This window comes from Anabas testudineus, chromosome 2, assembly GCF_900324465.2.
Source record: "Anabas testudineus chromosome 2, fAnaTes1.2, whole genome shotgun sequence".
Taxonomy (NCBI): domain Eukaryota; kingdom Metazoa; phylum Chordata; class Actinopteri; order Anabantiformes; family Anabantidae; genus Anabas; species Anabas testudineus.
In genome coordinates this window covers 30,244,924-30,257,078 of record NC_046611.1, presented here as the reverse complement: position 1 = coordinate 30,257,078, position 12,155 = coordinate 30,244,924, and the positions used below count along the sequence as shown (strand labels likewise).

General features: G+C 37.4%; 1 protein-coding gene across 2 annotated transcripts in view; it reads right to left on the bottom strand.

Moving 5' to 3' along the window:
• The window catches only part of kcnh2b (potassium voltage-gated channel, subfamily H (eag-related), member 2b), a 179,576-nt gene that overhangs the window by 22,391 nt on the left and 145,030 nt on the right, over nucleotides 1-12,155 (bottom strand). The window lies entirely within an intron of this gene.

Genomic DNA, 12,155 nt, shown 5'->3' with positions numbered 1-12,155 from the left:
AAACAGTGGAGTTACTAAATGTAGAAATGTGTTATAAGGTAGTAAAGTCAAATTGCCACATGAGATTACCTCTGGCACACATGAACATCATACTGTAGGTTCTACACACTGTGGGTAGCATGCAAACTACAATGCAGTCATATAGTATTGGAAGAGCTCTAACTTTGTTATGTCTTATTTCTTAAAATAATGAGTCTAAGGGAATTTTGCTGAATTCTCATACTAAACAGTTTTAGATCTTCAACCAAATTCAAACGTAAAACAGAGACAACCATCTTATTACTTCTGACATAAAGCAAACACAGAACTCTACATACCAACATCACACCTTCAGTCAAGCATGAATGTTGTGGAATACTTTACGATGTCCAGCAGTGTCCTAAACTTAAAGGCTATGAGCCCTACATAGTTTAGCCAATTTAAACCGATTTCAAACACATTTCATGCTACAGACCAGCAGTTTAAAATAATAAAAGCCAATGTGCTTTGTTACATATTTTAAAATAAATTCAGCGGATATTTATGTTCTTGTATGCTCTTACTTTTTGCTCACCGACTCGGAGCCTTCCTGGATGAACCATAATTAGCAAAACATTTATTGAAAAAGAAACAAAAAAAAAAAGATTTATTTTACTGTTTCTGTAGATAGAGTTGACCTGTGTTTTTACAAGAAGCAAGCAGCAGTTTCAACACAGTCTCAAGAGGATGCGCAGTTCTCAATCAATACTTTTACACTAATAAAAGGAAAAGAGGGAAAATAATCAGATTCCATAAAATCCTTTAAGAAGATGAGACAAAATCCTGTCCTGTATTGCTAAATGGCACACATCCTTCCTTCCTCTCCTCTCACCTCTGCATTTTTTAAAAATTCAGCCCACTTCACTTCCATTACTCTTCCTTCTTCTTCCACGTTGCCAGCAGCTCAGTCACTTTTCATTCATCCTGTTACCTATTCCATTCATTCTACCTCCGGTCTCCCCTTTCTTCTACTGCTTCAATAGCTGATTTTTTATTCTCCTAACATCCCTTTCTTCCTTCTTTTTTCTCATTCACTCTCCATCTTCTACTCACCCTTTTTTTCTTTTATACATATATTCTTTCATCTTTCATCCTACTTTTGATATCACCCTTTATATGTTCCACTAGCTCCTCTTCACCTTCTGTGGCCCTGTGGCAGATTTTATTTATGTGCTTATATTTAAACCATCCCTAAATCTTCCAATAGTATAAAGGAATGGGAGATCTCTCATTCTCTCTCATGTTATACAGAAAGAGTGTTTATTCTCTCTGTAACTGAGCAAGCTGTTCAGGATCAAGTATTTGTATAATGTTGAGTGCACTGATATTTCTTTTTGCTAAACACAGTAATGCCCGTTTGGTTTATGTATGTTCATTTATCAATTACCAAGCATATATTTACACGTCATACAGTTTATGGATGCTTTAATTTTGCTCAGAGGACAGCAGTAATCCTAACTCTACTCCAGAACAAGTCGACTATCTTGTTGATAATGCTGCACCCTCACCGAACAATACTCGACCAATACTCGATACTGTTGCCCCTCTGAAAAAGAATCTAGTGAATCAGGTACAATTCACAAATCTGTAGCTTAAAGCAGACATCGTGTAAGCTGGAAAGGAGGTGGAGTTTGACTAATTTAGATGAATCTTGCCTAGAAGGGAAAGACAGTTTAATAATATCTGAAAAAAAAGCCCTCTGTAAAGCTAAAACCACATATTATTCCTGATTATTAGGCATAAATAAGAACAACCCCAGGCTTCTTTTCAGCACTGTAGCCAGGCTGACACAGAGTCATGCTCTTTAACTCTCAGTAGTATTGACTTCATGAATTTCTTTACTGATAAAATCATCTGGCATGGATGGAATCGCATGTACAACAGCTCTAGACTCATTTGTCAGACCTCACTCGTACTTAGACTGCTTCCTCCCCATAGATCACGCTATGTTTTTTAAATAATTAATTCATCCACACCACCAACAAGTCTGTTAAATGACGGACTTCTCTTTATACTCGTTTTGTTAGATCTTAGTGCTACATTCAACACTATAGATGACAACATTTTATTACATAGACTGAAAGATGTCACTGACCCAAATTCAATCAGCACTTATTTAGCACATTCAAATAATGCTGAGCCTTCCATAGAGCTGAGAAGAAAAACATCAAACAAGACATAAACAACAGCTGGATTTTTTTATCTAATGTTTTGTGGTAAGGGAATTTAGTCAGTGCTAAAGCTGATTCTTTGACCTGGCAATACTTCAGCATCAACACCCAGAAAAGGATGTGCATGAAATACTGTGTGAGCTCTGGTATTTACTGTGTGGGTATTAACTTTTTACAACCAGGCCCTGTCAGCTTCATAATTTCACCAGTTACTATACTTTGCAAAACACAAGTTTAAAGGTGAGAACCTGTCTTAAAACTTTAAAAGTTTGTTACTTGGTGTAAAGCGTATCAGCATGTCTTTAGTTCTTCATGCATCAGTAGTCTTCAGTAAACTAAATATCTAAGGGGTTGATAAGTGATAGCAGCTGTGGAAACCTTTCACAGCTTCTGTGAACCACAGTCAGGACCCCTAGTGTGTTTACCCCAGAATATATTTTTAGTTTAACTGAACTGAAATGAACTGAACAGAATAAGTTTAAGACATGCCAAAGACTGAGGAGATGAGATGGTATACCAATATTACTTTTATGGCATTTCCTGTGATGCTAGTTCATAGTTTTCTCTTGACCAAAGCTTTGCCTACAGTCGGCTACTGATCCAGTTGTTGTTATCACACACAAATAATTTTTATTTCCAGTGAATATATTTGTTATACTTTACTATCCTCTGCTTTTTGATTTCAGCCATTGTAAAAGCATTGTATGGATAGAGTAGTAGTAAGATCACTGGGGTTCAAATTATTATCTTTATGCAAGACCTCCTTATGTTATCCTGGCTACCCTTGTACCGTTGTCTCACTTGTAGGTCGCTTTGCATAAAAGTGTCAAATGACACTTATATAAATGTATATCTCAAATACCTATTGTTATGCTGGCTATTGAAAGAGACAGCTGTATCCACACATGAACACATAAACACAAGATTAAATGTGTGAGCAGGCAAAACACTATTTGCAAATGCACATGTGCGCACACAGACCTACAGTTCAGTCAAGTGTCCCTCTCAGCTGTGCATCGTCTCCTGGGGTATCCTGCGGATTATTTTTAGCCATCTGTGTGAAACTAAAAAAACACTGCCAAGGGGATTGTAAAAAGTGCAGATGCTAAGACACATTCAAGTGCCAATAGGACAAAGTTGTATCTGAAGGCAACACTGGAAGGTGAGGACCTAGGGCAACAAGTAATGCAGAGGGATTTATGAACTCAATGTTTTTCTTAATATGCCCACAGCATGTTGTTTCTTTGTGTCACCAGCGTACAGCAGAATACTGACAGTAGTACTATCTATGAATTCTGCACATCATGTTTGCTGGATATTAATTTCTGAAACTAAAGGGATCTGACAGACAGTGATTTCACAAATTAAATATTTTTAAGCCAAGAAGTTGAGTTAAAGAACATGAAGCTCAATCAAATACAAAAAACTGTAGTTCCACAGTTTTATTATTTTAATTATTAAAATAATATATATATATATATTTTATATTTTATTTCAAGGCTTTTATTCAAATTACAAAACTAACTAAATAAATGTTTATCTAAATGCACAAGAATTTTGTTATCACAAGCATAAAATCACAAACATTTGGGCCAGATTTACTTCAGTGTGCAATAATTCCCCAGTGTTTTGACTTACTGCCTGGAGCTCTTTACCCATCACTCAACAATCATTGTGAATTAACTCATCACTCGTCAAGTGCAGTGTCTAAAAACTATTGGTAAAAAAAGGTCGTAGATATTTTAGATATGAGTCATTTTTTGGCCTTGCTAAGTCTTAGTATGGGACACACATAACCCAAACTTTATTGTTTTTCAATCAAAGATCAAATTAAAATCCAAGTCTAAGCTCAGACTGTCTATTCCATTGCTGCAGTGTCAGTTCTACTTTATGACTGTTCAATTCAGATTGACAGGAGAGCAGATGAGAGCACACAAGGTGACTTGTGTCAAGATCCAACTTCAATTTAAACCCAGAATATCAGATAAATGGTATACACCATTTGGCATACACCACCATGCTAAACCATCAAACCTATCAGACTTGGTTTTCTTTATGAAATGTAACAAAATGGCAGTATAATAGAAATAAAAAGTCTGTTCCAACAATTATGATGCTTTAATGAGACAGCAGGATACATGTTTTCAATGTAGATCGCCATTAGTATACCACAACACTATGGGGGCACCAAAGATTGACACACGGTGCAGTGTCTTCTGAGTAAATATCATGCATAAGGATTTAAAGGGAAGATGGAGGGAATAATATTTACTGGATATACAGCTTGAAGAAAGGATGACTTATAAGAGTGTGTGTTTCTACCTTTACACTATTTAACAATCCCAGAAATCAAAAATTAAGTAAATGTTTTTGTAAGGTGAAAGGTTAAAGAGCTACAACTTAGCACAAAGATGGACGAGGTTGTAATATTTATTGAATATGAATATGGATATGAATCGAAGTTTAAATGGCACACGTTTTCTCTCTCTGTGTCTCCCTCCCTCACTCTCTCTCACACACACACAAACACACACACACACACACACAGTTAATCAGTATAGCTGCCGTCCAATGACTGAAAAGTCAAAGCCACTTCTATCATTAATCTCTAATCAAATCTAGCATCAATGCAGAAGACTGAGGAACAGGCACACACAGATGCTGAGGCCTATAGAGAAAGTTTTGCACACAAAGTTGCAACATCAAACGGTATGTGAAGCTGGAAGTTGGAGGCTGGTAGCAAGTCTGGCCCACTAATTTCTGTAGCTTCTGCATGGAAAAGAAATCTGCTGAGCGAGAATATGCAACCAAAGTAAAGTTGCTACCTTCTGAAATGTACAGAAAAGTACAGATGCAGACTACATGCAAATACTTGTACTGTCTAAAACTACATACTATACTGCTGCAAGCTTCTGTAAGCTCTTAAGAAGGTTGTGTTTAATCTAAAAAAGAATCAAATCAAACAGGGTTTAAAAATGTCTCTTTTAACCCTCTTCAGAAGTAGCACAACAGCATCTCGGAGTTCAGCTCTGCAGCTTTTTTCTGTCTTGACACCTTGCTTGAGAACTTTGTCAAGTTCACAAGGGGGGCAGGCAGAGATGGTATGACGTTAATATTGATTTTAAACTACTTACTATTATTAATGTCATACTAGTGAAGGCCCTGGTAAACTTGTTGGACAGCTGCATATAACAGAGGATGGCGCTGCTACTGGGGTTTTGGTGTCATGTCTTAGGACACCTAAACACATGAGGGGCTGGGAATCAAACCATAGATGACTCCCTTATCAACCGCGTTACAGGCACCCCACTGGCAGTGGAAGGCAGCACACAGCATCCACCTGCTTGGTAGGGATGTTGATGGTTTTGGGAAGCTTCCATTTCTCATATTGGTTGAGATTCATTTGGCAGGGATGCTTGTGTAGATGGGTTAAACATAATTACGGTCCAAGTATGCAGCAAAAGGATACAGAAACGACAGATGAAAAAACCCTCCTCTGAGCTCAGTTGCAGTGATATTTTTAGCCAGCCATTAATTACCATCTTTTCAACTGGCTCTTTGTTTCAATTCAGAACGATTCAGAATGAGAAGATTTTCAATCAGCTATATTGCAGCAGCTCAGCCATTGTTGGCGTGTGTGTCATATGTAAAGCTCTCTAAGTTGCTGTGGTCTCGGATCAGTCATAGGAGAGGTGGTGTAATTTGAGTTAGTACTCATTCTGGGTCGACTGCATTCTCATGCAACACATGCATTAACAAATGCAGAGGAGTGGTGCACTACTTTTCATAACAGATTTTGAACCCTGCAACAAGTACTATAAACCAAGGGTTAGAGTGTTTATCACACTGTTTACTTAGTACATGGTCAGCAATGGTATCTAAGTAATATAGAAATGATTTCATGCAGACTGAATTGTCTGCATAAACAAGACAATACATTGTTGTTTTGGAACAGTGCTATTGTGGAGGTGCTAGTGAAACTGCCTCAGGGCTAAGTGTGAAGTTACACCATCACTTTTACAAAGTAAAGAGACGATGTTAGAGGATGATGGAGGAAAATAAGAGACAATCAGAGAGACCTGAGACAATGATAGAAGGACGACCAACTACTAGAAAAAAAAAAGCTTAAGAAAAAAAAATGTGTGTGAAAGAGAGAACTAGTGACGAGACCGGGAACGATGGAGAAACAGACGACATGGAAACAGCTAAAAAGTCAGAGAAAAGACAGAGACACAGCTCTACAAATGGTCAGAGTGACGCTTCATACACACACATCAATTCTAAAATAGCAAACGTTGGTGTGCTTCTTATCCGGAACATTTGGATATCTGTAGAAACTCAGTGATGCTTTGCCAACTTAGAGTGAAGCATTACCACAACAGGAAAATACTGTGATCACACTGCTAAGACTGACTTTGCATTCTCACTATTTATTCCAACAAGTTCTCATATCTAAATGAGAAAAGAGACAGTATGTACAGTACATACATCCTGTGTTTACGTGCTGTTCTTTATGCTTCAGTCATGTTTTCCGTCACTCTGCTTCCTGCGATAAGATGCCTAATAAAGAGAACAAGAACTAAATAGGTTTTGTCTCAAAGGTTTCCAGTTCATTACAGTGTGCTTCATTACAACAGCTTTCTACTTGTGGTTCTTACTGGTACATTTCTTGAATCTTTCCCAGCTGCAATGGAAGGTCTCAGCAGAATCTGAGCAAACAGTCAACATTTCACAATGAGCAACTGGTCAATATTTTATATATAGTCAAACAGTGCGGCCAGACTCAGTATTAGGAGGAGCCTTGTCTGTCAACGTTGACCAACAGCAAAAGAAGCACATAAAGATTTCAGAGACTCTAATTTCTACTGTAAACAGAGTGGGCTGTGAACCACCAGCACTGAAGATGTTATTTTGGGAGCAATAGCTCATCTGTTTGATACCCGTTTAATAATGCAGTATCAAATTAAGTGTGCTTGGCAAAGGTGTGTGTGTGTGTGTCTACTGGCTCAGTCTACTAACAACTACACACAACGTCTTTCCACAAGAAATTTGCTTCAGTTTTATTTTAAAAGCACACATAGTCCCTGTTTGAAGCAAGATAGTTCCAAGTTCCAATATTCAAGCCCACCTCTGGAGGAGGTTAAAGACACATGTAGTGCAAATGCATTAGATCACCAGTACATCTATATATGTAGGCACTATTGACAATTTTTGTGCAGGAATCGAACCAGAAATCCCATGTACATCAAACAGGTGGCAGGGAGAAGGATGCCTGTCAGAAAGGATTGCTGAGAGATGCTGGAGAGTGGAGGACAGGTGTTCAGTGTCAGCATCTGAGGATGGAAATGTTCCAACAGTAACTGTGTATTTCAGTCTGTTTCCTGCATGACATGAGGAATGAAATCTTGGCTTCCAGTGAGTTTTAACGCCAACACGTTTTAAAGCAGCTAGAATTTGGATTTAAGATTTATTGTAATATAAAGAGACAAGTACACACAAATCTACACAAGGACCCAAAATATTTAAACACGGACTTTATGGCATTGCCCTCTCCTGTCACCCAAACTTGAGCCTGTCAGCTAAATGGATAAATCCCATTCCAACCTTTTATCAGTCTTATTCTAACACTTAGATTTCGAACAACGTGCTGGATTACTTATTTTTTTTATCACTAATACACACACTAAAGTGCAGACACATTCATGCACACAGGAAGACAGGAGGTTCTGACACTGGCCAGTGGCTTTACCTTTCACCAAAAGACTTCTGTGATATCATTAGATACCGTTGCCTGATAAATTCACAGTCAGTGGACAGAGTCAGCTTTTCAGAGAGAGCAGCCAAAGCTGCCTGGACAATGCAGAGGGGGAACAATACTGAGTTATTCTGGTAAAATATAGATGAATGAATACATCTACAAAACACGGCTACAATAATGTCCAAACCTTGTAGTCCTGTTAAATCCCCAACAGTCCCCTACGTTTTTAAAATGAATGAGAGCAACTTCCACTAAAAAAGCCGTTAGCTTTAAATAAGAGTGGAAAAGCCATGTAAATGTCAGTTTCTCCTAATCTGCAGGTTTTTAGAAATATTACAGATTTTCTGCAATTATACAATTATATAAATTCAAGTTAAATCTCACAATGATATCTCTGCAGCTGCAATGCATCTGCATTTCTCTATTTGCTAGATGAAATAGCAAATAAACAGCATAAATGTTTAAAGGGAAAATCTATTTCAGAGGATAAATCATTTGCTCATTTTTCCTGTGCCTGCTTTTCCTCAAAGCTGCTCCATTTTAGCTCATAAGGGCAGCTCTTGGTTTGGATTCTAAATCCTCTCAGGCACCAACACTGTTCATTTTCCTTTAAATGTATAAAACAGACTAAGACTTCATGTAAATAAGTGTGCCTCTGTTATTAAATGGTCAGAGGCAGAGGTCATTTGATTTTTTTTCTGTTCAGTACTGTAGTTAGCAATGACGCGTCTTTGAAAATAGCACTAAGTTAGATTTATGACTGTATGTATGTGTATGACTGTGTATGTGACAAATAAAATTTGAATTTGATTTCTACACTATGTTAAGTTCATTAGCCAGGCATGAAGTGTCTACTAGGTTACGACTGGACCACTGCTGTTAGAGGGAGAGATACAATGCTGATTCTGCCAGCAGTTAGTCTGGTGTCACCTTCTTCACCTCCTATGAAACAACCTTTGTACATATACAATGTTTGGGCATATTTACAAGCATATTGTATTTTGTTTTTATTCTTGCCTGTGATAAGGCATTTGTAAGTGTAGGCCTGCATCCCTCTGTGTATGACACAACTGGTTTCCCAGCTGACCTTTTTCTGTCCAGCTCTGACAGTTACCATTAAGATATAACAAAAGAGCACATTTCCTCAGTCCCCTAGTGTCTCTCTTTCCATCTCTTGCCTCCTCCTCCACACCACAGCCTTCTCCTTCAATGTTCATCAGCACCATCAGCGCTTAGGGAGGTTTCTCACTCTCTCTGGATATATTTTTCTCCCCATATCCCTATCTTGCTCTGCTTCTGTCTTCTGTTTTTTTTTTTCACCCTCTGTGAGCCTCCGTCTTGATCCTTCTCTGCATTAATTTCTCAATCCTTCTCTATCCATCCAGCAGAGAGAGGGCTGAAACAGAAATGCAGCAATGAAATGCAACACTGCACAAGCAAGTGCTGTAGGGCTGCTGACATATGGTCAGCACACAAATACGCACACACAATTGAACATGCATTTCATCTATGGCATAAGGCGACTTCAGGACTCTCAGTTTATGTTTTTAATCTCTGCTCTTTGTATGTGTGTGTGTGTGTGTGTGTGTGTGCAAGTGAAATTGCTTTCATCTGTCATTATTGTATCAGAGATCCAATGGTCTTAAGTCCAAAATCTGCGGTTCAACACAAAGCCATCCATGGATTTAATCTCTCCTGACGAAAGCAAACATCCATCAGAGATGCCTCTAATCACTTTCTGGGAGATACCATTGCAGTATTTTCCAGGTTTTCATAAAAAAATAAAATAAAATCTTACAGTTCACTTTTATATAAAGGTCAAATATTCTTCAGTAATTAGCACAAACATTCTTAATAAATAAAAACAATGTAAAAGAGAAAAACATAAGAAACTTTACTGATTCAACACTGGGGAAATTCACACGCTACAGCAGCTTAAGTGACAAATAGATCCATAAAAGAAGAAGGAGAAAACTACCATCACAAGATAAATAAGAAAATGATCATAGAACAACTATCAGCAGAAAAATGGGTCAGGTCAGAAGCCACAAGCTTCTTGGATCTCTCCAAATAACAGAAGTAAATCCAAGAGTAGGTCAAAACAGATGAGAATCCATAAAGTTTCACAGTCATGTCAATGCATCCATGACTTGAGACAGTATAAATTTACTTTGAATCAGTCTATATAGTAAGTTAAAGCATTTAACTTTTAACAAAAGAAATCCAACAAATACTATCTAAAATCACAGATAGAACTTACTGCAGAGCTAAAGCTGATTCACGTGGCTTTAAAAAGAAGCCGCATGTAATCAGAGGATGCCATCATGAATGAGATTCAAACTATGGAATCAGGCCATTTGTATAAAAGATGCTGATGTATGAATTTATAGAGGAACATGCACATACTCAGTGTAAGACTAATAGTAGGTTCCACAGTGTGTATCTGTAATGGGCACTGCAACAATAAATGCATTTATTATTATGATTATTATTATTATTATTATTATTATTATTATGCATCTTACAGTGCATATTTTATAACTATGCAGCCAGATGCTTGCTTCAAAAATGTAATGGAAAGAAGCCAGTGCTGTTTTACATTTACAGTATATTGTTATAGCAAATACACAAGATTTTATAGACTCATGAATGAGTGTCTCTCTATCTTTTTGTAAACTCATATCCAGAACAACAGACATCCACTACAAGGCTGTACAAGCTTGGAGAATAATTCTTGTCTGACATGGATGTAAAAAAAAAAGCTGTGGTTTCCTCGTCTATGATATTTATCCTTGACCCCTGGTTCTCATACTGTTTCTAATGGTCAAGAATAAACACTGACTGGTCAAATGATACTAAGAATAATATCAATTAGAATTTACCACACTTTAGGTATTTTGCTCTTTTCTAAGCCCTGTTAGAATGTACCTAGATGCAAAACATAAGATGGTGGAAGCGATGTTCTCAAACTCCCCTTCCTCGTGTACATGTACATCTCCATGATTAGGAAGACAGAAAGTAAAAAAAATCTGAACTCCCACTCCTGTCAGCCCCCTAAAGCCCCCCTGTAAGATGAAAATCCTCTTGTACTGAGACTACTTACCACCTACACTGTGTTTTCCCCATGTAACACTCATCAGACATACAGTGTAGCTGTATGTGGATCTCCTTGATCAAAATTTATGTATCCTCTTAGGACCTGGTGTACACACATGTGCACATCACATTTTGGGTTCTTGCGCGTGCATGTTGATCGCAACTGTTACACAGCCTTTCACAAATGGGTGTGGAATAGAAAAGGGCATTGCTAGTTTTTAATGCTAAATGTTGTGAATGTGTTATAATTTGTTGTTGTAGGCTTATGATGTCTTCGTGAAACTGTTTGTGAAAAGATGATGCTTAGTTTTTATACTCTATCAGGTTCCAATAAGCCCAAATAGAAAAGAGAAATAAAAAATGCATATCAAATTAGAGCTCGGGTCTTAAGAAGGTATAAACACGACTAGCAAAAATGCTGTTTGCCCTGCACTGTGTAGAGGCATATTATTCTGTGGCTTCTGTTGTTCAGCCACACTAATTTATACTAATTTATAATTTCCAAGTTATTTATGTTAATATGTATATTATCTTGCTTACATCTTTCTGAATTCCTTGTACTTGCTACCTGGTGAATACATATAATAATGATTCTGATTCTGTTATGCCTGTGTGGATGGTCACACTTTTTCTGTTCTCAAAGGAAGATGAAAGAAGGTTTACCTGAGACATGCACATAAATACTGCATGAAGGCCTACCAGACACACAACTAACTGCCCAACTAACACCAAGACTAACACCAATCATTAGTCTAACCTAAACCTAATTGCCAAAGCAAAGACCTACTGTAACCTCAAGCATACATTTGAAGTAGTGAGTAAATGTCTTCACAAGGCAAAAATGTCCATATGTACAATATATATTGGGGGTCCCTTATTGCCTAAGGGGTCCTTAGGCAATACTTTCTTACACTTACCCTGCCTTTGTCTTGTACATTGTAAGTCCCTTTGGATTAAAGCATCGGCCAAATGACTAAATAAAAATGTAAATATAAAATATTGAGGTATGGGTATAAACCTCGTTCACAGATATCTGTGTTCTTGAAAGAATTGAATTCACACACCCACAATTAATTCACGTCTCTAAAATCTATAGTAGTGTTTCATGTATG